Raw genomic sequence first — 25,467 nt, forward strand, 5'->3', positions numbered from 1 at the left:
AGGGGCAGAGCACCCATGACCCAGGCAGACCAGAGGAGCTCCCCGCCCCCAGCCCTGCCCAAGGGAGCCCTTGTCCGCAGGTAGGCCCTGGGGGAGGGGGATCTTCTGGGGAGGCTCTGGGGCTGCTTTCCCTCCCCACACCCCCATTGCTGCCTGGCTCTCCTGTCTCAGAGGAGGACAGAGGGTACACAGAGGCAAAGTTGTAAGCACAGCAACACTAGACAACTGCACACCGGAGGCCACAGACTCCCTGGACACAGTGTGGCCAAAACGAGCTCACCCCCTTTCCTCGACCACCTCCTGCGTCCCTTCTCAGCAAATGACATCATCCCACCCCATTGTTCCAGCAGGGGCCCTTGTCACACTGGACCCTGCCCCTGCCTCAGCCCCATGTCCCATCAGTCCCTAACACCTCCCCTCCCTCACTGCTGCCCCCCTATTCCAGGCTGTCCTTTTCCCCCCAGACCAGTGGTTCCCAGCCCCCGCTGCACAGTAGAAGCACCTGGGGAACATTTACAAGATGCAGATGCCCAGGCACCAGTAGGGTTTAAAGTTCCCCGGGTGATGATCATGTTCTGCCCGGGCCAGGAAGCACCGCTGCCCTTGATCTGTTCCCCCTCAAACGCACTTTCATCCCCTGGGGTCTAAAACGGACACCCGCAGGGGCCAGAAAGCTACTACAAGGGAGTAGATATGGGGCTCGGCCCTACTGGAGGACATGCATCCCATCAAAGAAAAGCCAGAAATCCAGAATTCTATATGTAAGATCTCCTGATTTTTCAATGTGGGTCACAAATTCAAATTCTTTCCAAAAAGGGGGAGGATGGATGAAAATTTCTGAAGGCAGTCTCAGGACCACACATTCAAAGGCTTCTGCGTCTAAACAGAACGCAGTGATCTTTCTGAAACAAAAACCTGCTTATATTCCTTAACTGCTTAAAAACTTCTGAATCAGGGCGCCTGGGTGGCTCAGTCGGTAAAGTGGCTGCCTTCAGCTCAGGTCATGATCCCTGGGTCCTGGGATCGAGCCCCACGTCCGGCTCCCTGCTCAGTGGAGAGCCTGCTTCTCCCTCTCTCTCTGCCTGCCTCTCTGCCTACTTGTGCTTTCTCTCTGTGTGTCAAATAAATAAATAAAATCTTTAAAAAAAAAAAAAACTTCTGAATCTTCCCACTGTCCAAAGGATCTGACATGGTATTCAAGGCTCTTCAACAAACTGACCTAACTACGTTTTCCTCCCCTGGACTCCTGCTACTTCCTCCAAAACCTCCATATATACCACCTCAAACCTCTCATAATTCACATGCAGCAAAATGTTCCCTTTCTTGTGTACAGTTCTATGGATTTTTGACAAGCACGCACATAGATGGGTCAGGCATCCACCACCACACCCTGAATACCGAATAGTTTCATTGCGCCCCAAAAATCCCCCGTTGCCCCTTTTGGTCAGTTCCTCCCACCCCAGATCATTTCATCTGGGTGAATACCCAAGGGTGGGACCACAGGCTGGGACATGTGTTTGGCTTCATAAGAACCCGCCCAGTCACTTTCCGAAGGTGGCTTTACCTCATAGTCGCCAGCACTTTGTCTTTGTCAGAGTTTGGATTTTTCATTTCACTCTCAAAGTCTCTGATCATTGTCTTAACAGTAAGAAGTCATTTGTCTCAGTCTCCCATTATTAACTCTGTTTTACACATGGGGAAACTGAGGCACACCGAGGCCAACTCTGTGTGAGTGAGTGGTGGGGCTGGGATTTGAACCCAGGCGCTGTGGCCCCTGAGTCCATGATCTTAACCATTAACCTCTCTACCCTGCCCTCCCTGCTTTGGACATTTAGGGTCCTGACATACCCAGGCGACAGGCCGCCCCCAGACGCAGAGCCCCCAGCCAGCTAGCTGTTTCTTGTCTCGAGCCCCTTAAGTGTGGCACCTCCCACTGTATGTGTCTGCCTCCCTGAGGACAGGTGTCACTCCCCCAGCCCCCTCTGTATCTTCAATGCCACTTCCCCGTCAGTGGCAGCAATGGTTGCCGAATGAATGAATGAATGAATGAATGAGAAACAGTGAGTGAAGGATGAATAGCTGAATCAGAAGAAAGAAGATGGATCCTCCAAGGCCTGTACTCCAGCAACTACATCCCACTGTCCAAAAACAAACGTGGCTCAGGATCCGAAAATTAAATACTGTTCAGCATGCACGCCTGAGCCCCGGGCACAGCTCCACACTTCTCTCATTGTCTGCCCAGCAGATCCGTCTCGGCTCAGCTCTCTCCCACCCCAGCACAGGGGACGCAGCAAGCACTTGAAGCAAGGACCATTTTTCAAGCGGGTACGGTGATTTTTTCTTTCCTGTCCACTAGCTTGGCGTTCGGGGTGCAGCGGGGTTGGAATGATGGGTTGGCTGCAGGCACTGGCTCCTGAATTATTAACTGGGCTGGGGAGAGAGTTGCTTACAAATGCTGTCCATCCAGCAGACCAGCGGCCCACGGACTTCAAACAGGCCTGGAGCAGGGAGGCGGGAATGGGAGGGACTCGGCCGGTGGGCTCCACACTGACCAGATCTGAAGCCTCTCTTCCCGAGCGCTCCCTTGGCTTCCATCCCCTGGCCCAGAAAAAGTTTATCTTTCTCGAGTTCTTCACACCATAGTGCCTGCTCTGCAGGAGTCAAGCACCTGACCTCTCCTCTTCTGTCCACGGCAAAACCGTGGGCAAAATGGATTGAGTCTAGTGATTAAGGTTTGCTCGGAGCCAGGAGCTTGGTGGGTAAGCCAGGCTCTTGGTCTGTGGCTCACTGTGGGCAGGGAGCAGAGTAGGGTGCCTGAGGTTGGGTCTCCAAAAGCAGAGCCTGAGATGAGGGTTCTTGTAAGATTTATGGAAAGGGCTTTCCAAAGAGAAGGGGCGTAAGGGACATGGGATGGGGCTGGAGACTTGCCTCAGGTGAACCCCATGGGGAGCTCTGGAGCATCTACTGCAGCTCCTAGTGGGTCTTACCATCAATCAAAGGGAAGCAGGCCCTTTGTACCCCCACACCCCAAGCGAACATAACCAGTGGAACAGCTCCAGTCCAAACGGGCAACTCCCCAGGGAAGGGAAAGCTGTGAACCACTAGGGGCCATGTGGGGCAGGTAGTCCAAACTGATATGTGGCTCTACAGAGTGATCAGGACCCCAGCTCCTCCAGATTTCCATTCCACCCTCCTTAGGATGAAGTTTGCATCCTCATGGTCCAAGGTGGCTGCCCAAGTTCCAACAACACATGTCCATCCAACACATCAAGGAGAGCAGGGGGAGGAAGGAGAGAAGAAAGGCTTGACCCTTCTTTTATAAGGAGACTCTCTCAAAGTCTCACACAACACAGCTACATGGAGCTATAAAGGAGGGGAGGAAATCCAGTCTTTATTCTAGGATGCAATGTGTAGGAATAAAAACTGGCTTTCTGTTACTAATAACGGAGGAAGGAACAGATACTAGTTAAATACTGCCCCCCAACCGTTCTCCCTTCAGATGCTAAAGGGACCTTTTAACCCTCTTTAAAAAAAAAAAATCTTTTTAAAATCTTTGTAATAGTTGGCAAAAATGACCCAAATGCTTAGCAACTCCTCCCATGGAGAGGAGGCGTCTACTTCTCCATCCCCTGAATCTGGGCACATCTCGTGATTTGTTCTGACCGACAGGAAGTGATGCTCTGCCCTTTGGGGTCTAGGACTTAGGAGGTCTTGTGGCTTCTGTTCACACACTTCACACTCGGCAGCCATCCTGTGACCAAGAGGCCAAGACATGAGGAGAGAGGCCATTATGAACCAGCCAGCCCCACGTGACCCATCAGCTGACCACGGACACATGAACAAGTCCACCTAAGATCAGCTGGGCCTGACCCAGACAGGAGGAGCCACCAGCTGAGCCCAGCACAAACTGCTACCCTCCAGGCTCCCAAGCTAAAGAAGACGAGGTTGTTTTAAGTCACTATGTTTGGGGATAGTTTGTTCCATGGCCAAAGCTAACTGATAATGCTCTGATGACCTTCCCTTACTCTCAGGATAAAGAACAAAATTCCCACCACCAGCAGCAAGGGTCTGGCCTTTGCTCACCACTCCAGCCTCATCACAAACCACTTTGCTCTCTGTGAGGCCTTCACTTCTTGGCAGCAGCAACTCCTCTATCTAGAATATGCTTTGCCCCTTCACCTGGTCACTGCCTACTCTTTCTTGCAGAGCTCAGCTCACCTGTCACCTCCCTGCTCCCACCACCTGATCCAATCGCCCCAGAACACACTCTCGGGCCACCACGTCCCTCTCTTTCACAGCACTTTCACGGCTGGTCGTCACTTGACACTTCCTTGTGTGGTTCTCAGAATAAAATCTGCCTCGCCCATAAGTCTTCAACTCCACAGGAGCAGGGACTGGGTCTATTTTGCTCACAGTTGTGTCCCTGGAGCTTAGAACAATGCCTTTTCGTAATGGGTGTGTCATTGTGTCACCAGCATCTAGAAGCCTGCCTTGCACACAGTAGGTGCTCAATATATACTTTGGAATGGATGTGTTGAATCTGAGCATTGCAAAGGAAACTGGTCAAACCTCGATTGTAACGTTAGTTCTCAAAATATGAAAGGTGACAAAATGGGAGCCTACAGAGGCTTAAAGTGGCACACATACACACACACACACACACCCAACCATCAAGTTTGTCAAGGTCATAAATGTGAGCGTTGACAGACGTCCCTCTTGGGCTCATCTGAGGCTCACCTCAATGGATATCAGTTGTAGTCTGTGAAAGCTGATGAAAATCCTTCCCTTACGTATCACGTTAACCCCAGTGTGGGCACAGGATGGCCTCAAGCTAATCCTAGAATTCACAGTGGTTTCGAGGACAGACTCTGGGTTCAGAATCTCTGGGCATGCGTCTTGGTTCTGACAAACACTAGCTCATTTAGTGATGACTAGAGTCATCATCTGTAAAATGGGGATGAAAGCAGTCCCTCCAAGGGTTGTTGAGAAGTGTACACTCCTCTGTATAAAGCCCCGTGGGGCCCAGCGCACATAACAGGCCCTCAATAAATGACAGTTAGCATTGCAATGAGCCTGAGGGCGGGCATGACTCTCCTCACGGGCAGCTCACCGCTCAGGCTATGTTTCTGTTACTTGTCTTCTATCCCCCCGCCCCAGCCCCAGCTCCTGGCTCAGCGCCCGGCACAAGGTGGGTGGTGACAATGGTTGCTGAAGGAAGACATGAGAAACTGAAGAGGAATGAATGAATGAACTCATTCGGCATTCACGAGCTAAGGCATTCACTAGGCAGCGGGGAAGCAAGTCAGAATAAGGCACCACTTTGGCCCGCAAGTTGCTCTGCGCTGGGACCAGAAATTAGAAGTGCCAGCCCACAGATTTCACTTGAAAGACCCAAACTGCTGGCTACCTGAGAGCTGGCAGCCCTGGCCCCCATTCCCACCTGCCAGCAAGCAGCAGGACCTGACCTCCCCTGCTCCAAACTCACTGTTGGCTTGGCCCACAGGCCTTTGAGTTTACAAGCCTGGGCAAACAGTGCAGAGGATGGAGCCCAGGAGGCCAGGGGCCTCACTCAGCCCGCAGCCTGCTGCCCAGGGGAGACAAAAAGGCAGGGCATGGGCTCTTTTCCCACATAGGACCATGCAGGTGACAATGGGCAGGTCAGTCCCCTTCCCTGGCTTTAGTTTGCCCCCAAGGTACATGAAGGGGCTCTAGCAGATCAATGGCTTTTATGCATTTTTTTTTTTAAAGTACTTAAAACCATCCCTGCACCCCCACCCCAAATGAAAGTAGACACACACATGGGTATGAGCAGAGCTAGTTGGGAGAGGGCTGGGCAGTGGGGCAGGGCTCGAGCCAGTCAGACCCCCACTCCCCACATTTGTCCCCTTCATGGGGCCTCTGGCCACAGGAATCTGGGAAGAACAATAGGAAAATGGTTCTGACATTTGGAATTCTGGAACCACATCTCACCTGAGCTCCCAGGCTCAAACCCACCAGTACCAGGCCAGGCGAGGAACAGGCGTGAGGGCAGTGGGAGCCGGATTTACTCTACTAGTCAAAGCATCTTAGACTCTTTCAACCAGACCCACTTGGTGTACACAACAAGGATTTTCTATTTCCATCAAGAAATCTGTGCTCTCCCATTTGTCTTGAAATATGTGGCCCTCTTTGTTATCTTTCGTTTTTCTGTGTTTGATGGAGATGTGGATCTCAAGAAATAGTTTACATTCTTCCACATTTTGTAGAAGGAAGCCAGCATTGCAACTGGCAGAGATAATGGGAGAGAGTGGCTGCCATCAGCCTCAGGACAGGGAGGTGACAGGGAAGAGCGGGGACTGTCCACAGGGTAGCCAGTGCCTGCTTTGAAGGAAGGGGATACCAGGGTGGCCATATCTGCTATTTCTAGAAAATCAGAATCCCAGACTTTTTAGGAGAAATCTCCTGATTTTTATTTATTTATTTATTTATTTATTTATTTATTTATTTATTTATTTATTCTTGGAAATCTCCTGATTTTTAAATAGTGGTTATTTCTCATTTTTCCCCCAAACAAAACACTGCTGCAACAAAACATATCCACAGGTCCGGATTTACCCCCGGAGCCACCAGTTTGAGCCTTCCACTCTAAGTCTAGCCTAGGAAGCCAGTTCTCCTTGGGGACGGGCTGCCTTCCTACCTTGAACTTGGTAAGATCAAGTTTGAGCTGACAACTCGGCAATGGAGGGGTGGGGGGTTCTTGGGAACCCCACACAAACTCCCTCCCGCCTGCCACAGAGAACAGATGTAATGTATGAACTGAGACAAGAACGCAGCTTGAGACTGGATGGACCGTCGAAAGAGGAAGAACAATTTTTTCAAAAATAGTGACAGGCAATCTGTTTAACGAGGCTGAGAAGGGTTTAAACCAACACCCTGAGGGTTTACACCAGAACACAGGAACCACCAAGTGCTCCACACACCAGTGCCAGGATCTTTCTAAAACAAATCAATCGAGTTTCCAGCACCCTGTTTACACCTTCACTGACTCCCCATTGCCCTCAGAGTAAAGTCCAAAGGCAAGTGCCTTAACTTAACCTTAATGCCTTACAGGATCCAGCCTCTTCTCCGGGCCCCTCCCCCACCTTCCCCATGTCCCCTTGCTGTCCCCACAAAAGGACTTTTCCTTCTTTCTCTACTGGGGCTTTTTACAAATTTTCTCTCTAACCTGGAACACCCCTCCTCCTGCCCTTCTTTTCCTGCCCAACTCTCTCCATAGGACTCAGTTCACGTGTTACCTCCCCCAGAAAGCCTTTCCTGATCACACCTCAGGCTGAATTTAGGTGTCACTCCTGCACCCACTACCCTCTGCTTCACTCCATCTTTGTCCAAGTCACTGTGAATTGTAATTATGCACAGGGGACACAAAATCTCCCATGCTTAGTGTGGAGTAGGCACACAGCAAATGTGTGAGAGAAGGAGGGAGATCTGAAATGAAATAGACCCCATCTTACAAATGCTTTGGGGTATAGATCTCCCTGGGAATGGAGGTCTCAGTGGGTACTTAAAGTCCTTTCCATCACTTCGACCTCAAAGAATCAGAGTCCGGTTCAAAGTTGGCAGGACTGCTACTCAGAGAGGGACAGAATTCATCAGCGGTCACACAGCAACATGGGGGCAAAACCGCAATGAAAATTCAAATCAGAACTCTGCTGTGTTGTTGGCTTTTATTTACTTCCCCAGATGCCCCTTCCTCCCCCACACCCCGTCCGCCAAGGGCTGGGGGGCGGGGGGAGTCAAGGTGATAGAGTCAGTGGCAGGGGTGGGGAGAACAGACACAGAAGGTATTTTCTCTTCTAGGTCTTCATGGGCATTAGCTCTGTGAATTATTCATCAGAAAATCTGCTTGAGGTAGTGTCTTAGTCTTAATTTTCAATTCCCCTAATGCTGGCCAATTCTGTGCTGAAAACCTCTCAATTATTAATGTTTCTAAAACAATATTTGTTTTCGCTGCATCAAGCAACAACCAAGTTCTCCTAGCGAGTGATCCTGCCCCCAAAATTCCCACAGAGAGGTTTGCCTTGCTGAGGAAGCGTTTCAGAGGGGTCAGGGGTATGTCGGGGTTCAGCAACCAGACTGAGACCATTAAGCCATGCAGAGACAGGTATCAGGAACTCCCTGGACAAAAGAAACTATAAAAATAGCAAAAACGATTACTATGTATTGGCATCTTACGTGCCAAGGGTAAAGCTAAACAAACAAAAAAAGCTTTACTTTTACTTATTTAACCCGTGGTTTGCTTTTGAAATTCAAATAACTCCTTTAAACTGAAAACAAGTCTTAAAACTGCATTTAGAGTCAAACCCCTTTTGTTCTAAAAATCCTAAGGAGTATTTCTAGGTGAGGCGGAAGTATTTCTAGATTAACAAGACTAGATCTGACTTGGACTGGATTCTTGTAGAGAATGGAGGGGAAAAAATGGCTATTTATGGAAAATGGTCTCTGCATAGGTACTCAGAGGCACACACTCGTGACAGAAGATTCTTCAGTACATGCTGGCATCTTAGAAGGAGTTCTCAGAGAGCTTAGCTTTATTTTCTGCAATCTGTTGCTCTCCGACAAGGGGCCGTCCACAGGCATACCGAGTGTGACCGCAGGGGAGGGTGGAGTTGCTTCTGTAAAGAAGTTGGGGACCTCAGTGCAAAAGTTAGCAGAACTTGGCTCACTCATCTCTAGGGCGACAGCCTCCTCCTATCAACATCACTCGTTTGCCACAGCTTTATATTTCTACTACCAAGTTTCTGGCCTTGGAGAAAAGCTCACTCCATCTTTTGCACAAGAAGTGACACCAGGGTCCCCAGAATGGCTGAGATCTCAGCGTATACGATGCACATTCGCCAGAAGACATCTTTTCTCCACAGCTTCACTCGAATTCGGGAATTCCAAGTTCAACATGTAAATCCATTAACTTCATGTCATTGTCTGAAACCTTTTCTTGATTTGGAGCTTCCAATACCAGTGCCAAGGTGTCTGCATCAGCTTCGGCCCTCGGCCTAACGATGTCTTCATTGCCGGCACAGTTTCCTACATTGGACACGCTGGTGGGGTTCACTCCCGCGGTCAAGTCACAGTCACAGCCAGATGCGTGGAAACCTTGGGAGTGCACCTTGGAACATGGTGGCCGAGTCACCAGGCTGAGGCGACGGGTGGAGGGAAGGAGGAAGGGGCAGCCGGCTTAGATGTCACAGGATGACAGCGAGCCTGTGACCCGGGAAGATCACAACCTACTTAGGTAACTTACAAAAACTCCCCGCGGTAAGACTCATCAGCCCCATTTTACAGATAAGGAAACAGACTCAGAGAGGCCCAATCTTTGCCTGTGGTTCCTCAGCTCATCACTGAGGAGAATAGGATTTGGACCCAAGTCTATGTGACTTCATAGTCAGTACATTTTCCCCCTTTACACTACAGTGCCATCTGGGACTTTAGTTGCATCCAAGGAAGAACTGTCTGGAAGTATATGATGTTACTCTCAAAGAGCACTTGGAACAAGGCATGGCTGGAAGGGAGATATGAATGGGAGGAAATTCTGAATGGAGGGCATCTCTAGAGTCCCCGTGAGGGGCTGCTCTCCTCTGTTGTAACACAACCTACGCTGCCCAAGGTCTTGGGGTGGGGGGCGGGGCACACAAACTCTGCAAACAGTGACAAAGGCATTTGTGTCCCACCTTTAACACTCAGACGTCCGTCAGACGTCCGTCCGGAGCCTGGCAGAACAGAGGCTTCAGAGTCAGACCAGCCTGGGAGGGCGTCCCCCACTGAGCCACCTCTGAGCCAGGCCCTTACCCTCTCTGTGCCTCACCTCCCCACATCTGTGCAACAGGGTAACACCAGCCCCTGCCTCACAGGCTCGCGTGTAACACATCTGAGATGATGCCCATTTGGGGGCCTGACACACAACAAGACACCGATAAATGCTAGCCTCCCTCCCCCTACCTCTACCCCTCCCCCGAGCAAGAGGCCGACATTTTCAAAAAGACATGCTAAGAACAAGGGGGAAAGACAGAAAGGAGGCAAATACGTTGAGCAAATACGTTGCAAGGGGGAAAATCCACCCCATGAGCTGGGGCAGCAGGAGAGGTGACAAAGGAGTAGCTTACTGAGGACAGAGGGGTCTGTCACAGGTTGGGGCACAGCATGGGGGGCAGCGAAGGACGGTTCTCTCGGCGCCTGCTTCTTCTTGGCACTCGGATGTCTCACTGTCCTGTCCCCTCCTGTGTCTGCTTCCCTCTCCCTCCGCGGACTGGCTTTCTGGCTTCTCCGCAGGGAGACCACCGCCTCTTAGCTCCCTGGTTTGAAGGCCTTCTGCAAGTGCTCCGCAGCCTCATGAACATCTTGGAGTCTCACTTCCCAATTCTGATTGGCCCAGGTTACAGTCAGGTATACACGCTGGGCCAATCAGATGGAAGGTGGTGGGTCGCCGGGTAAAAAGACTGCAGCTGGGCCCCACGTCATCACAGGGATGCAATCTAAAACCACACCAGGGGCACTGGGGTGGCTCAGGGAGTTAAGCACCGAACTCTTTTTTTTTTTTTTTTTAAGATTTTATTTATTTATTTGAGAGAGAGAGAATGAGAGACAGAGAGCATGAGAGGGAGGAGGGTCAGAGGGAGAAGCAGACTCCCTGCCGAGCAGGGAGCCCGTGCGGGACTTGATCCCGGCCCTCCAGGATCATAACCTGAGCCGAAGGCAGTCGCTTAACCAACTGAGCCATCCAGGCGCCCTAAGCACGGAACTCTTGATTTTGGCCCAGGTCATGATCTCAGGGTTGTGAGATTGAGCCCCGCATGGAGCCTGCTTGAGAGTCTCTCTCTCTCTCCCCCTCTCCCTCTGCCCCTCCCCTGCTCTCGCTCTCTCTCTAAAAAATACATTAAAAAATTAAACCACACCAGGAATCCTACATCCCCACCAGAATGGCTAAAATTAAAGGCCTGATCATACCAGACGGTGGCAAGGCTGTGCAGCAATGGGAGCTCTCATCCTCCGCTGGTGGGAGTGTGAAATGGTGCAACCACTTTGGGAAACTGCCCTATCTCCCAAAGCTAAATGGACCCCTGCCCCTTGACCTAGCAATTTCACTGCTGGGTATACATCCAAGACAAATGATTGCTTCTGTCCACCTAAAGGAATATGTGAAATGTTCATAGCAACCCCAAACCGCAAACAACTCAAATCTCCATCAGCAGTAAGATGGGTAAATTTGTGGTATATTCATGCAATGGATTATTGCTAAGCCGCAGCAGAAGAACGAACTACCTCCACCCACAACGTAGATGGATCTCACAAGTATAACATTTAGCGAAAGAAGCCATACCCCAAACAGCACACACTATACGATTCCATTTAACAGAAAATGTACCAGTGTGATGAGGACTATAATATGGATTATCTTTGGGGAGTAACAGCTGGGAGAGGGCACAAGGGAGCCCTTTGGGATATTACAAAAATGTTCTATATCTTATTCCTTGGTGGTGGTTACATAAAAAAATCATCAAGCTGATGAATACTTAAGATTTGTGCCGTTTACTATATCTAAATGATTCCTCAATAAGAAAAGAGAGAAAAGCTTACGGCCATATCATATGGAATATAGAGTCAACTACATAACCACACAATCACCTTTGTCTGGAATAGATGGAATAAACAGACACATATCATGTGTATTTATTTTATATATCTTACGCATTATATACACATTATATGCATATATGTATTTTATTCACATATATGTATACAAGGAAACGTGAAGAGAGAGAGAGAACAAATCTGAATTGTATTTTCAGAATGTATTCAGTCTAGGAAGAGCAGATTGGAGGAAGACTGGGATGGAGGCAGGGAGGCCTGTGAAGAGGCTGATCTAGCTGTCCAAGCAGGGGATGGTGGTGGCTGGCCACTGGAATGGACACAGAGAAAGAGACTTGAGGGCAGCCAACAGGGCGTGATGATGGACTGGGTAATGAGAAGGTAAGGGAAGAAGCTGTATCAGGGAAACCCCCGTGTTTCTGGCTTGGGCAGCTGGGTAGGGGACGATGGATGAGGAAGGCTGGAGGCAGGGAGGATGGCAGACTCCGTCTCAGACAGGATGAGTTGTCAGGGGAGCACCCAATGGAGTTGTCAGAAACCATGGCAGCCCACTGTGCTAGATGGGGGTCCCTGGAAAATGACTGGGAGGTACAGCTCAGTGAGGTGGGTGGGGTGCTCTGGCGAGACGCACCAGAAGGAAGTGAGGAAGACAGGATTTGGTAGTGTGATTGCAAGTGAGGCTGCCTTCTGCCCCACCCTGAGCTCTGGAGCCAAATGGCTCCTCAGAGTTGCCCGGAATTGAGACAAAGAGACCAGATTTTCACGCCCCCCAGCCAGCCAAGTACTGGCCCTGGCTGCCTCTAGGAGGGGCATCTGCTTGGAGGCCCAGGGCAGCTGTATAGCCCCAGAAGCTGAGGGCATCAGCCCTGAAGAATGATCTAGGTGAAGTCCCTGCCCCCTTTCCAATGTGTGTCCAGTTGCAGCTCCAAGGAAGTCTGCAGCCCATGACCATGACTGTCACGCGCCCTGGCTCTCATTCCCTCCCCTGCATCCCACAGGCACCGACCCTCTGGCATGCCCCCTGCGTCCCAGCCCTGCCCGCTGTGCCCGTGGAGCAGCTCCTTCTAATCTCTTTTTTATAAAGAGAGCTGGTTTTTCCTCTGATGCAAATACTCAAAGCAATTAGAGCTGCTTGGCACCACCATTCTTGTTCGATGGCCAATGTCGGGGGCATTGGAGGCGATCTCCTCACCACCAGGGCCACCGAAACACACTCAGGGGCCCCTGGGGTCAGGGGCTATCTCCGAAGGGCTGGACAAGTTCACTCCTGCGAGGATCTCTCACCCTTCATATCTGATTCATTAGCAAACCCTACTGGATCTACCTCCAAGGTCCATCCAAGATGCCATTTCTCGCAGCCTCCTCTCCCACCCTGGTCCAAGCCACTGTGTCTGTCAGCTGACTCACTGCAGCGGCCCCTCTGGTCTCCATGCTTCCAGCCAACTCTGGCCCCTCGATGGTGTCTTCTCACATGGCAGCCAGACTGAGGTGTTAAACCCCTCTGCTACATTCCCCCTCTGCTCAAACTCCTACTTTGCCTTCCACCTCTCTGATAAAAAGTCCATACAGCGGCCTTTCCAAGCTCATTTCTACTTCCCTTCTGCTTGCTCGTTGTGCTCTGTCACATTCGCCTCCCCAGGCACACTCCTACCTCAGGGCCTTTGCACTTGCTGGTCCCCCACCCTGCGATACTTTTTATACCCTTGCTTCCTTCAGCTCTCCACACAAATATCACCTTCTCAAGGAGGCCCTCCCTGACCATTCTATTTTTTTTAATATTTTATTTTTAAGTAACCTCTACCCCCAACGTGGGGCTTGAACTCACAACCCCAAGATCAAGAGTCGCACGCTCCACTGACTGAGTCAGTCAGGCACCTCAGTGACCACTCTGTTTTGAATTTACAGCCTCTCACCACTTCTCCCATCCCTTAGCCCTGGCTCAGTTTCCCCTCTTCATGACATTGTTGTCTTTCCCACTAACTCCACAGGGGCAGAGATTTAGGGGTTTTGTTCAGCGACTAGAATGCTACCCCATGCTTATTAGTGGGAGAGCTCAATACGTGTTGATTCCATGATTTAAGAAATGAGTAACAGGTCATGCTCAGCCCTTGTCTCAGTCTCCAGCTCAGGCTGCCATAACAAAATACCATAGACCGGCGGGCTTCAATGCGGAAACATCCCGTCTCACCATTCTGGAGGCTGCAAGTCTGAGGTCAGGGCTCCAGCATGGCCAGTTCTGGTGGAAGCCCTCTTCCTGGCCTTCAGATGTGGGCTTTCCTTGATGCATGCTCACAGTGCTCTTGCTCTTCTTCTAAGGCCACCAACCCTCTCCCATTAAAGATCCCATGCTTATGACCTCACTTTACACCTTCCAGAAGTCCTATCTCCAAATACAGTCATGTTGGGTTTAGGGATTCAACATATGCGTTTGCAGGCAGTGGGATCCAGTTCAGTCCCCAGCAGCTCTAATCTCTTTTCTCCTCGTATCAGGCCTCACAGGTAGGTATTATCCTCATTTTACAGATGAGAAAACTAAGGCTCCAAGAAGTCACATGCCCAAGCCAAGGGCACCAGGCTCAGAAGTGGCAGAGGAAGGGTTCAAACCAGCAATGGTTTCCCTCCACCCCACTGCATCCCCTCCTACATGCTGTTCCCTCTGCTGGGAATACTCTTCCCATGGCCAGCTCCTTCTCCAGCCCAGTGGTCACCTCCTCAAAGAGGCCCTGCCTATATGTAACAGCCATATAGGCAGGGCCTCCTGCTTCTTAGTGACTGCCACTTTGGTCCCTTCATTTCCTTCACAAGCCATGGGACATTCTGATGTTACCTCCTGCCTACCTGTCCAGGTGTAGACAAAATGATGGAGACCCAGGAAGGGCGCTGTTTGGAAGGCAAGGGAGTCGCCGGAGACAACCTCAGGCTCATGGCCACAGGGACCTCACAAGGGATGCTCCCAAATGCACCGAAAATCAATTTGCCAAATGATCAATTTACTAGGCAATTAATTCACTCAATCTTTGTTTCTGTTCTATTTTTGAAGTTTTAGCAATTTGTGTCACCAGTTTTGGCAGGCTTTGAGGATTTTTCGAAGTCCTACTGTAGCCAGAAAGAGCGACTATCCCTGCCCTGGCCCCAGGTGCCTCTGCTCTCAAGAAGGGCAGGGCTTTGGAAAGAGGAGATCTGCCCACCAACACTCAGGCAGCTGGACTCATCACAAACACATGTTCCCCCAGCCAAAGGGCCGTACCAGACGGGATGGTTTAAAAGGCCACATGGACCAGAACTTGAACCAGGGTAAGGCAACTGAGGCATTTGCCTTGGGATAATCTTTAGGGGCTCAAAAAAACTCAAAAATCACAACAAACATTTTTTTAAAGATTTATTTATTTATTTGAGAGAGAGAGGGTGCAAGCAGGTGTAGGGGCAGGGGGAGAGGGAGACAAGTAGACCCCCCACTGAGCAGGATGCTTCATCCCAGGACCCTGAGATCATGACGTGAGCCAAAATCAAGAGTCGGACACTTAACTGACTGAGCCACCCAGGCGCCCCTCACCATAAACATTTTGATGCAATACTTCAAAAAACCAAAATTAATGCAAAAATTACATGAGGCACAAAAGGAAACCATTTTCAATAAAGATAAGGCCAGTCACAGTGCTGTGGCAAGCCATACGAGAACACAAAACAAAAGGGAAAGTCAATAATACTGAGCTTATCTTCATTTAAAATGCTTGAATTTTGTTCATCCTGGATATTTTTTTGCAGTAACTTTTGATTTTTAAAAATATGCGTTGAAATATTATCTATTAACACATGCTTCCAGGAAGATGAAGTAGGTGTTCTTTTCCCTATTCTTCCTTCATAGCTCTCCTGAAAAGCCCTGGCCTATATATATAAAACAATCATGAGACTTGGAAAGGTGGAGAGAAGGAGGCAGAATGGCTAAGGACATTGGGACCCAAGGCACGACATGACAGTGAGTTCCCCGGGTTTTCTTTTTGCCTCATATATCCCCGAGTTAGGGCTGAAAAAGCCAACAATCCAGAAACATCATCAGTCACAGACAAAAAGTCCCAACAGAAGCTGGTTCTTTCTAGCCAAAGGAATGTGAAAGGACAACCTAACAAGGCAGAAAATTGTGTGGACAATAACCACTCTAGGGCAGCCAAGCACCACAGAAAGTGCTAGGCCTGTCCCCCACCCCATGCCAGCAAGGCTTAGTGGGGAACCTAGACTACCACACTCAACAGGCTGGAACAAGACACCCAATCTCTCCCAGGTTCCAATAGGGAACCTTACCCCACAGGGTGGTGAAGAGCTCCCCATCACATCAGTATCAATGGAGACCATATACAGAACCTGAACTTCAATCAGACAGTAATTAGACACTTCTCACTGCCCCCCGAGTCAGAAATCTCACTAATGTCCAATGATAATGATGACATCATGACCATGGTGTCATGAAGACCAAGTGGGCACCAAAAATGAGGCACTCCTAAACTTCCCATCCAGAGAGATATCCATGGAGGCCTAGTGAGGAGGTGAACTCCCAACTCTGCCCAGAAGTAACAAGGAGCCTCCCATCTGGGTGTCAACAAATGGGTAACCTGGACTTCTATCCCCACCTGGCAGTAATAAGGTTAGGACCCTCTCATTCCCTGCCAGAGAAATGTCAGAGGAAGCCAGCTAAAACAGAAGATTTAAATTTATCTCAGAACATAATACAAAAATGTGCAGGTTTCAATCAAAAATCACTTGTCAGGGTGCCTGGCTGGCTCAGGTCAGTAGAGCATGTAACTCTTAATCTTAGGATTGTGAGTTCAAGCCCCACATTGGGCATAAAGCCTACTTAAAAAAAAAAAAAAAAAACCACTTATCATACCAAGAAAGAGCTCAACTTGAATGAAAAAAAAGACAATCAATAGATGCCAACATTGATAAGATGGACATGTTATCATTATCTGACAAAGATTTTGGAGCAGCAATCATAAAAATGCTTCCAAGAGCAATTTCTAAAAATCACTTAAAACAAATGAGTAAATAGAAAGCCTTGACAAAGAAATAAAGTCTTAGAGAAGATACAGAACATATAAAGGAGAACCAACTGGAAATTCTAGAACCAGAAAATACTGTAAATTAAAGAACCCAATAGTGGCGCGTGGGTGGCTCAGTCAGTTAAGAGTCTGCCTTCAGCTCAGGTCATGATCTCAGGATCCTGGGATTGAACCCCGCATCGGGATCCCTACTCACGTGGGAGTCTGCTTCTCCCTCACCAACCCCCCCCCCCGCAGCTCGTTCTCTCTCTCTCTCTCACTTGTTCTCTCTCAAATAAATAAATAAAATCCTTAAAAAATAAAAAGAAGAAGAAAGGATCCAATGAATGGGCTCCACTGAAGAAAGGAGAAAACTGAGGAAGGAATCAGTGAACTTGAAGACAGAACAATAGATATTATCCAGTCTGAATAACAGAGAGAAAACAGACTTTATAAACTTGAATAGGGGTGCCTGGCTGGCTCAGTCAGTGGAGTGTGTGACTCTTGATCTCAGGGTTGTGAGTTTGAGCCTTGCATTGGGTGTAGAGATACTTAAAATAAAAATCTTAAAAATAAATAAATAAAACAAAGTAAAATTGAACAGAGCCTCAAGAACCTCTGGGACTGTAACAAAGATCTAACACTGGAGTCCCAGAAGAGGAGAAAGAGGGTGGGGCTGAAATGGACTTGGAGATGTGAAACTTAACAAATTTGGCAAAGGACATAAACCCACAGATGCAGAAAGCTCAGCAAACAGGATAAAACCAAAGAAAGCCACATCAAAACTTATCATATGCAACTCCTGAAAACTAAAGAAAAAAAACTGGAAGTCAGTGAGAGAAACAGTACTTTATCTATGGGGAAAATAATTTGAAAGACCATGGATTTCTCATCAGAAGCCACAAAGGCTAGAGGAAAGTAGCACATTTTTCAAGTGCTGTAAGAAAAGAATTGTCAACCCCAAATTCTATATTCAGCAAAAATATCCTTCAGGAATGAGGAGAAATCAAGACATTCTCAGATAAAGGAAAACTAAAAGAATTTGTCACCATCTGGCCTACTTTAAAAGAACAACAAATGAAAATTCTCTAAACGGAAAGGAAATGATTAAAGAAGGAATCCTGGAACATCAAGGAGGAAGAAAGAACAATAAAGAGTAAATAAAAGAGATATGGGTAAATGCAGTATGTTTTCATCTCCTCTTGAGTTTTCTAAATTATGTTTGATGGTTGATTCAAAAATTATAATGTTATCTGATGTTTTTCTAAATGTATGTAGGAGAAATATTTAAAATCATACTGGAAAGGGATGTAAAGAGAGGAAAGCTTCTACACTTCACTTAAGCTAATGAAATACTGTACCAGTAGACTGTTAAAAATTATGCATATATAATGTATATATACATTGTGTGTATATATACATACAATGTTGATGCTTTAAAAAGGTCATACAACAATATACACTCAAAAACACTATAAATTAATCAAAATGGAATTCGAAAAATCAAGTAACCCACAGGAAGGCAAGAAAAAGAAAACAGAAATTAAAGACAGAGAGAACAAACATAAAACAAAAAAATAAAAAGGCAAACTTAACCCCTAACATATCAGTAATTACATTAAATATAAGTAGTCTAAATACATCAATTAAAAGACAGAGATTGGCAGAGTGGCCTAACTACATGCTCATTACAAGAAGCTCCCTTCAAATGGAACAATATATGTAGATTAAAAGTAAAAGGATGGAGGGGCACCCGGGTGGTGCTGTTGGTTAAGCATCAGACTCTTGGTTTCAGCTCATGTTGTGATCTCAGGGTCATGAGATTGAGCCCCACTTCTAGCTCTGTGCTCAGCAAGGAGTCTGCTTGAATTTCTCTCTCCCTCTCCCTCTCCCCACCCTCTCTCTCTCAAATAAATAAATAAATCTCTTATTTTTTTAAAAGTCAAACGATGGAGAGATATGTATCCTGAAAACCTAACCAAAAACAGCAAGATATATTAATGTCAGATAAAGTAGACTCCAGAGCAAAAATAACTACCACAGCGAGAAAGGAACACCATATAAAGATAAAAGAATCCATCTACCAAGAAGACATAACAATCCTAAATTTGTGTGCAGCAAACAATAGAGCTACAAAATATGTGCAGCAAAAATGGATAGAACTGAAAGGAGAAATAGACAAATACACAATCACAATTGGAGACATCAACACCCCCTCTTAACTGGTCAGAAAATCAGTAAAGATATAGAAGAACTCAACAACACCATCAACCAGCAGGATTTAGTTGACATTTATGGTACACTCCACCCAATATCAGCATAATACATATTCTTTTCAAGGGCTCACAAAACATATACCCAAATAGACCATCTCCTACAATAGAAAACAGACCTCAATAAATTTAAATCATATAGAGTGTGTTCTCTGACTATAGCAGAATCAAACTAGAAATGAATAACAGAAAGAACACAGTAAAACCTCCAAACATTTGGAAACTAAACAATACACTTTTAAATAATTTATGAGTCCAAGGGGAAGTCTCAAGGGAAATTAAAAATACATTGAAATGAATGAAAATGAAAATACAACATAACAAAATTTGTGGACACAGATAAAGAAATGTTGACAGAGAATCTATAGCTTACATAAATGCTTACATGAGAAAAGAGTAGAACTGTCAAATAATAATCTCAGCTACCATCTCAAGAACCGAGAAAAAAAATAAGCCTACAAGAAAGCAGAATATAGATAAAAACAAACAAAAAAAAAAAATCAGCAAAACTAAAAATAGGAAAACAGTAGAGAAAATCAATGAAACATAAATCTGGTTCTTTGAAAAAAATCAATAAAATTGACAAGTTTCTAGGAAGACTGACAAAAACAAAAAGAGAGAAGACATGAACTGCCAATATCAGGAATGAAGCAGAGATATTACTACAGACCCTTCAGGCATCCAAAGGACAATAATAAAGGAATACTACAAACAACACACACACATTTGATAACTTAAATGAAATGAACCAGGTCCTTGAAAAGCACAAATGACCACAATTCACTGAGTGTGAAACCAGTGATTTGGATAGCCCTGTAACTATTAAGAAAAATGAATCTGTAATTTGAAAAGTCCCAGAAGTCTCCAGGCCCAGAGGGTTTCACTGGAGAATTCTATCAAATATTTAAAGAAAAATAACAATTCTACACAATCTCTTCCAGAAAATAGAAGAGGATAACACTTTCAGTTCACTTTACGAAGCTACTATTTCACTGACACCAATAGCAGATGAAGACAGTACGACAAAAAGAAAGCTAATAGATCCAGAGCGAAGATGAGACAGGAAAGGGAGATGAACCAGTAAAAGTTATGCCAAAGAGCAAATGACCCCTGTGGGCACCTGGAACTCAGTTCGCACTGGGGACCAGCTGAGGAACCAAACAGAACTGCTACTGGAGACAAGATGGGCCCACTGGAGGACAGGGAGCCTGAGGACCTCCCATCACCCATTGGTTGGAAGTAGTCCCCCAGGTGTGTTAGCGCCCCTGTATATCTGGGTAGTATGTGCACACAGCTGAGTGACCTTTGGAGGCTTGGGAGCAGTGCTGTCTGATAGGACTTTTACAATGATGGAAATATTCTGCGTCTTTGGAGGAAGCAGAGACCTCACAGGGCACTTATAATATGGGCGCTAGAGGGAGTGGAGCTGTCCATGGTAGCCGGGCTGAAAGCGTCGGCCACAGAGGAAGATCAACAGAACTTGGTATCAGATTAGGAATGGGGTGGGGGTTGGGGGTGAATGGCTCCAAGGAGGGTGTGCTAGAGATGGCCATAGGTTATACAGGTGACGTTTTGGGGGACCCAGCTAACCAGCGCCATACGGCACAATTTGGACCCTGACGTCTGCTGTCAGGAAGGGTCCAGAAGAGCAGCAAATGGTCCCCTCACTGCTCTTCCAAGACTAAGCCTCCTTTGCAAAGGGTAAAGCAACCAGATCTGCAGGAGGCAGTTTAAGGTGAGAAATATTAGTGTATTTGGGGTTTCTCATTTATTTCACGGTGCTCGAAAAGTGAACATAATTACAGCAACATTTCATTCAGAAAAGCAAAACAAGGTCCCCACCCGAAGAACATGATTCCGGTAGACCATGTTGATGACAGACTTGGCAATGTCCTCGCAGTGCCTACACGCCGACACATTTTAATTTTTTCCTTGATAGTTAGACATACTCTGCTGTTACTCAATCTGACTCCTCTGAAACTGTTGCCAATAGCTCAATTAAATAGTTAGCTAAATATATTAGTGGCACATTGCTGTGTATTTAGCCCTAATGAGGTTTATAGGAAATGCATTTTCCAGACCACAAGAGCTCCAAAGGTGGAAATTGCTGGTGGCTTGGTTCTCCTTGGCCATAGCCACTGGCTCCAGGTGAGCCATCCCTGAGAAAGAGCCTCCTGATAAACCAAGATGCCTGAGCTAGAGCAAAGCAGCTAGAGAGCTGGCTCAGTTTCCCCGAGGGGAATAATCAGTCTTAGGTCTGCTGCAGCTGCCACAACAAAATACCAGAGACCGGGTGGCTTTAACACGGAAATGTATTGTCTAGCAGTTCTGGGGGCTAGAAGTCCAAGATCAAAGTGTTGCAAAGTATGGTTGCTGGTGAGAGCTGTCATCCTGGCTTGCTGCCCCTCACATATCTACCCAGGGCTAGTCTTACACAGATGCATCCTTCTAAACAGAGCTGACCCAAATCCTCTCTGCTCCTTTGCTTATTCCAGTTGGATTTGGGTCCAGAGAGGACTTGGGTCACCTCCGTTAGGAAGGGTAGTTATGTAGTCAGACATCCCATGTTCATACGACTAATATTTCCTGAGCACCTACTATATCCCAGACACTGAGCTGGGTGCTGCAGCTCTTGTGGTGAACGAGAGGTGCTTCCTGCTCTGAGTCTGGAATGTCCAAGTGCAGGATACCATGGGAACACATCAGAGCATCCCCAGGCATGACTTGGAGAGCCCTAGAAGGCTTCTCCAAGGAGGTAACATTTAAACTGAGTGGCAATAAATGATTATGGGTCATTTTTCCAGGTAAAGGAAGTGAGGATGGCAGTGGAGGGGTGTTCCCAGCAGTGGGGACAATACCTATGCAAAGACCTTGAGGTAAGAGACCAGGACACGTGGAAGAACAGAAAAGTCACCACATCTGGAGCAAACTCCTTCCTTCCTTCCCAGCTCACAGCAGCACCAGGGTGTCTAGGCACCCAGCCCCTTAGCTCAGAGGCTGAATGTTGCTAAGGTTTTCACTGGCTTTACTTTCTAAACTTCTCTCGGACCCTGAGAGGCTAAGACTACTAGAATGAGCAGTGACCTCTCACATCAGAGAGGTTGGTGGGATCTTCCTTGCTAATCTGGGGTGGCCTCTTGAAGCCCATGGTGACTCTCAAAACATCTGCTTTGAGAGGCGAGCCTGGTCTGCTGATTGGCTTTTATAAAGCCAGTGAAGAGGCAGCATTTTGATGTGACCACATCTCCAATGGCATCTCACAAGTCCAGGACGCAGCCCCAAATCAGGAAGTTCTTATATAATACCGTGAATAAAAACTGGGCACTGGAATCAGAAAGGAGAGGACTGGAGTCCTGTTTCTGCCTCTCCTGGAAGTATGACTTTGGGAAAGCTGCTCACCACTCTGAGCCTCAGTCTCTCCATATACAAGATGAGAATTTATTCCACAGATGTTGATTGGCTGCCTACTATGGGGCAGATGCTGTGCTGGGGGCCTGTGATTTGGTGGTAAGCCCAACAGACGTGGGTCACTTTCAGTCCTAGCGGGGCAGACAGACAATCAACCAACAGATAATGATCACACGTGATTGGAACAATGATGGAAACACACAGGGTGTCAGGATGGAGAGAATGGGGTGGGGGGGATCCATTTACATAAGGAGTCAGGGAAGGCTTCTTGGTGGAGGTGACATTTGAGTCAAGACCAGAGATGAATAATAGTGCTTACTCCCAGGGGGGTTGTGAGAACTACACGAAATAATGTCCAGAAAGCACCAAGCACAGCACCTAGAGCAGAGGCAGAACTCAAAAAATATTGGCTTTATCATCAGCCACTAAAATGTAAGCTCCTTTATAGTGAGGAGCAAGTCTGTGTTTGCCGGAATTGTGTCTGGCACATGCAAAGAGTCGACTGAATTAACGAGTTTCATATTTTCTCATGTTATTGTGTTGCTCCCTGCTAAAGTCTTTGCCTCTTCATTTTGAAGGACAGTTTGCCTGAGTATTGTACCTACAGTCAACAATCATGCACGGAACCCTTAATTTTCATTAAGAGGATAGATCTCGTGTTAAGTGTTCTTATCTCAATAAAATAAAATAAAAAGCAATTACTGAGTTCATTTATAATACTAATAGTAATAGGAGTAGCAATGAGAGTAATATTTGTTGGTAGTATTAGTCATAGGGGTAGTAATACCAGCTACAGCAGCAATAAAGAAAGAATATTAGCAATTCATGCTATGGACGACCCTCTCCACAAGGACACTATGTTGCAATGGAAAGAATGAGATTTCGAGTCAGGCAGAGCCACACTTGAATCCTGGCCCAACTACAAGGTTGCTGTGAAGCTGCTAGATCTCCTTTCCCTGAGCCTCAGTTTTCCTGTCTATGTGATGGGGATAACAATGTGCGTCTCCCAGGAAAGCTGTAGGGATAGGGGAGAAAGGTGTCTATGTGGTGACTGGGACAGAGTAGGCCCACACTAAATGGTGGCTCTTGAGATGACACGTATGCCATCCCAGGTAACTGAGTTCCAGGCATCTGACACTCCACCCCCTTCTTTGGGGACAGACCGGGCAGCAACACGAGCTTATACCCCCCTGGGGGGGCCACTACTTATCTGGGTTGGGGTGCCTCAGTTCATTCATCACTCCCAGACCGTGCTGGTCTGGGAAACAGAGATCTTTTGGAAAATTACTGCATTGAACTAAACTAGGTAAGAGTTCTCAACTGAAATTCCAGCGGGTGGCACAATTAACTGTCAAAAAATTCATATCTATCCATCAACAAGAAAACGTAAAATAACCCAATTGCAAAATGGACAAAGTATAGAAAACACAACTCATACACAGCAAAGAATAAGGACGGACTAACATGTGAAAACCCAGCAAAGTATCACGGGACTAGAATTTAAAAACAATGACAAACCCTTTCAGATCTATCAAATGGGCAAAAAAAAACCCTGCAGACTGAAAGTATCCAGGCTTGAGTCAACAGTGTGGAGAAATGGGTATTTACACATAGTGTTGCTGGAAATGAAAACTGGTAGGTTTAGGGAGTGCAATTTGACAGCACCTACTGCAACCTATTTTATTTATATATTTTTAAGAGAGAGAGAGAGCAGGAGGTCGCGGGGGGGAGGGGGGGAGAGGATCCCAAGCAGTGCTGAGTGCCGAGTCCCTGCTGAGTGCCGAGCCCAGCCTGAGGCAGGGCTCAGCCTCAGGATCCTGAGATCATGACCTGAGCCGAAATCAAGAGTTGGACACTCAACCGACTGAGCCACCCAGGTGCCCCTTTTCTTTTTGCTTTTATTTTTATTTTGCCTATTACAATTTTAAAAGGGTGTATTATTTTAGCCACTGCTAAGTGAGTATCCTGGAGAACTACTCATATTCAGGCCCAAGGAGGCATAAACAGCGGTGGTCACTGCAAGTATCACCTGTAATAGTGAAAATTTGGAAGCAGTCTAAATGTCTCTAGATTTAGAAATGACTACATTAAAATAATACAATCATATTATGGAATACTATGGAGCAGATAAACAGAATGAGCTAGATCGAGATGAATGACCATAGACAGAGGAAGCCCAAGACATATTAAGTGACATAAGAGTGTCATAGAATAATAAGCACAGTATAATCCCATATGTATTGGAACAAACTGAAGAAAACAACATAAACTATTCCTATAGGAATGCACGTGTGTGCACGTGCATGTGGGTGTGCATGTGCACGTGTGCACAAATACATAGAAAACGGCCGAAAGAAAACACATGTAACTGATGAAAGTTGCTACATCTGGAGAGAAAGGGGGATGGATCGAGGGGGATTTCAAGTGGAACTTTAGTATCAGCCATACATGAATTTTTTTCAAGCATGTATCCATGGAAGAGAAAATATTTACACCATATAAAACAAATTGACAAAGTATTGTTGTTCAAATTATAATGAGAATTCCCACGAATTGGTAAGAAGAAGACAAAACCCATCAGAAAAAAAAATGGCAGAAGACACCAAGAGGAATTTTCCAGAAAAGGAATGCAAACAACTGATAAACATATAAAAGATGCTCAATCTCATTTGTAGGCATAAAATGCAAATTAAAGCCACAATGAGATGTCAATTCCCACCAAACATATGGGCAAAAATTTTAAAGTAAAATATTAGCAAATGCTAGCAAGTGGAATGACAGGAATTCTCATACACTGCTGGTGGGGTGTAAATTGGTCCAACCACTTCGAAACCACGCTGGAGTTCCCTTTCAAGTTTTAGGTAAGAAAACAACCCCTCCAACCCGACAGTCTTACCCCCAGGCACGTACCTAGATCAACCTGTGAACAAGTATACCAGAATGCTCATAATCCCCCCAAACGAAAAGCAATCCATGTGTCCGTCCGACAGAATGGATAAATAATCTGTAGTCAATTCATACAACAGTACACCAGACAGGAGCAAAAATGAATACATTAGCACAAAATCCAGGATGGTGGTAATTTGGGGGAAGGGGGTCAAACTGGAATTGAGGAAGAGCATCTAGGAGGTTCC

At 46.8% G+C, this 25,467-nt stretch overlaps 1 pseudogene; it reads right to left on the bottom strand.

Moving 5' to 3' along the window:
- Nucleotides 1-3,701: 3,701 nt before the first annotated feature.
- On the bottom strand, nt 3,702-22,073 carry LOC123841082 (proliferating cell nuclear antigen-like; annotated as a pseudogene).
- Between the last annotated feature and the right edge of the window lie 3,394 nt (nt 22,074-25,467).

Source organism: Mirounga angustirostris, unplaced genomic scaffold (genome assembly GCF_029215605.1).
Source record: "Mirounga angustirostris isolate CCGP_5_RB_7025 unplaced genomic scaffold, mMirAng1.0.hap1 SCAF_5, whole genome shotgun sequence".
Taxonomy (NCBI): domain Eukaryota; kingdom Metazoa; phylum Chordata; class Mammalia; order Carnivora; family Phocidae; genus Mirounga; species Mirounga angustirostris.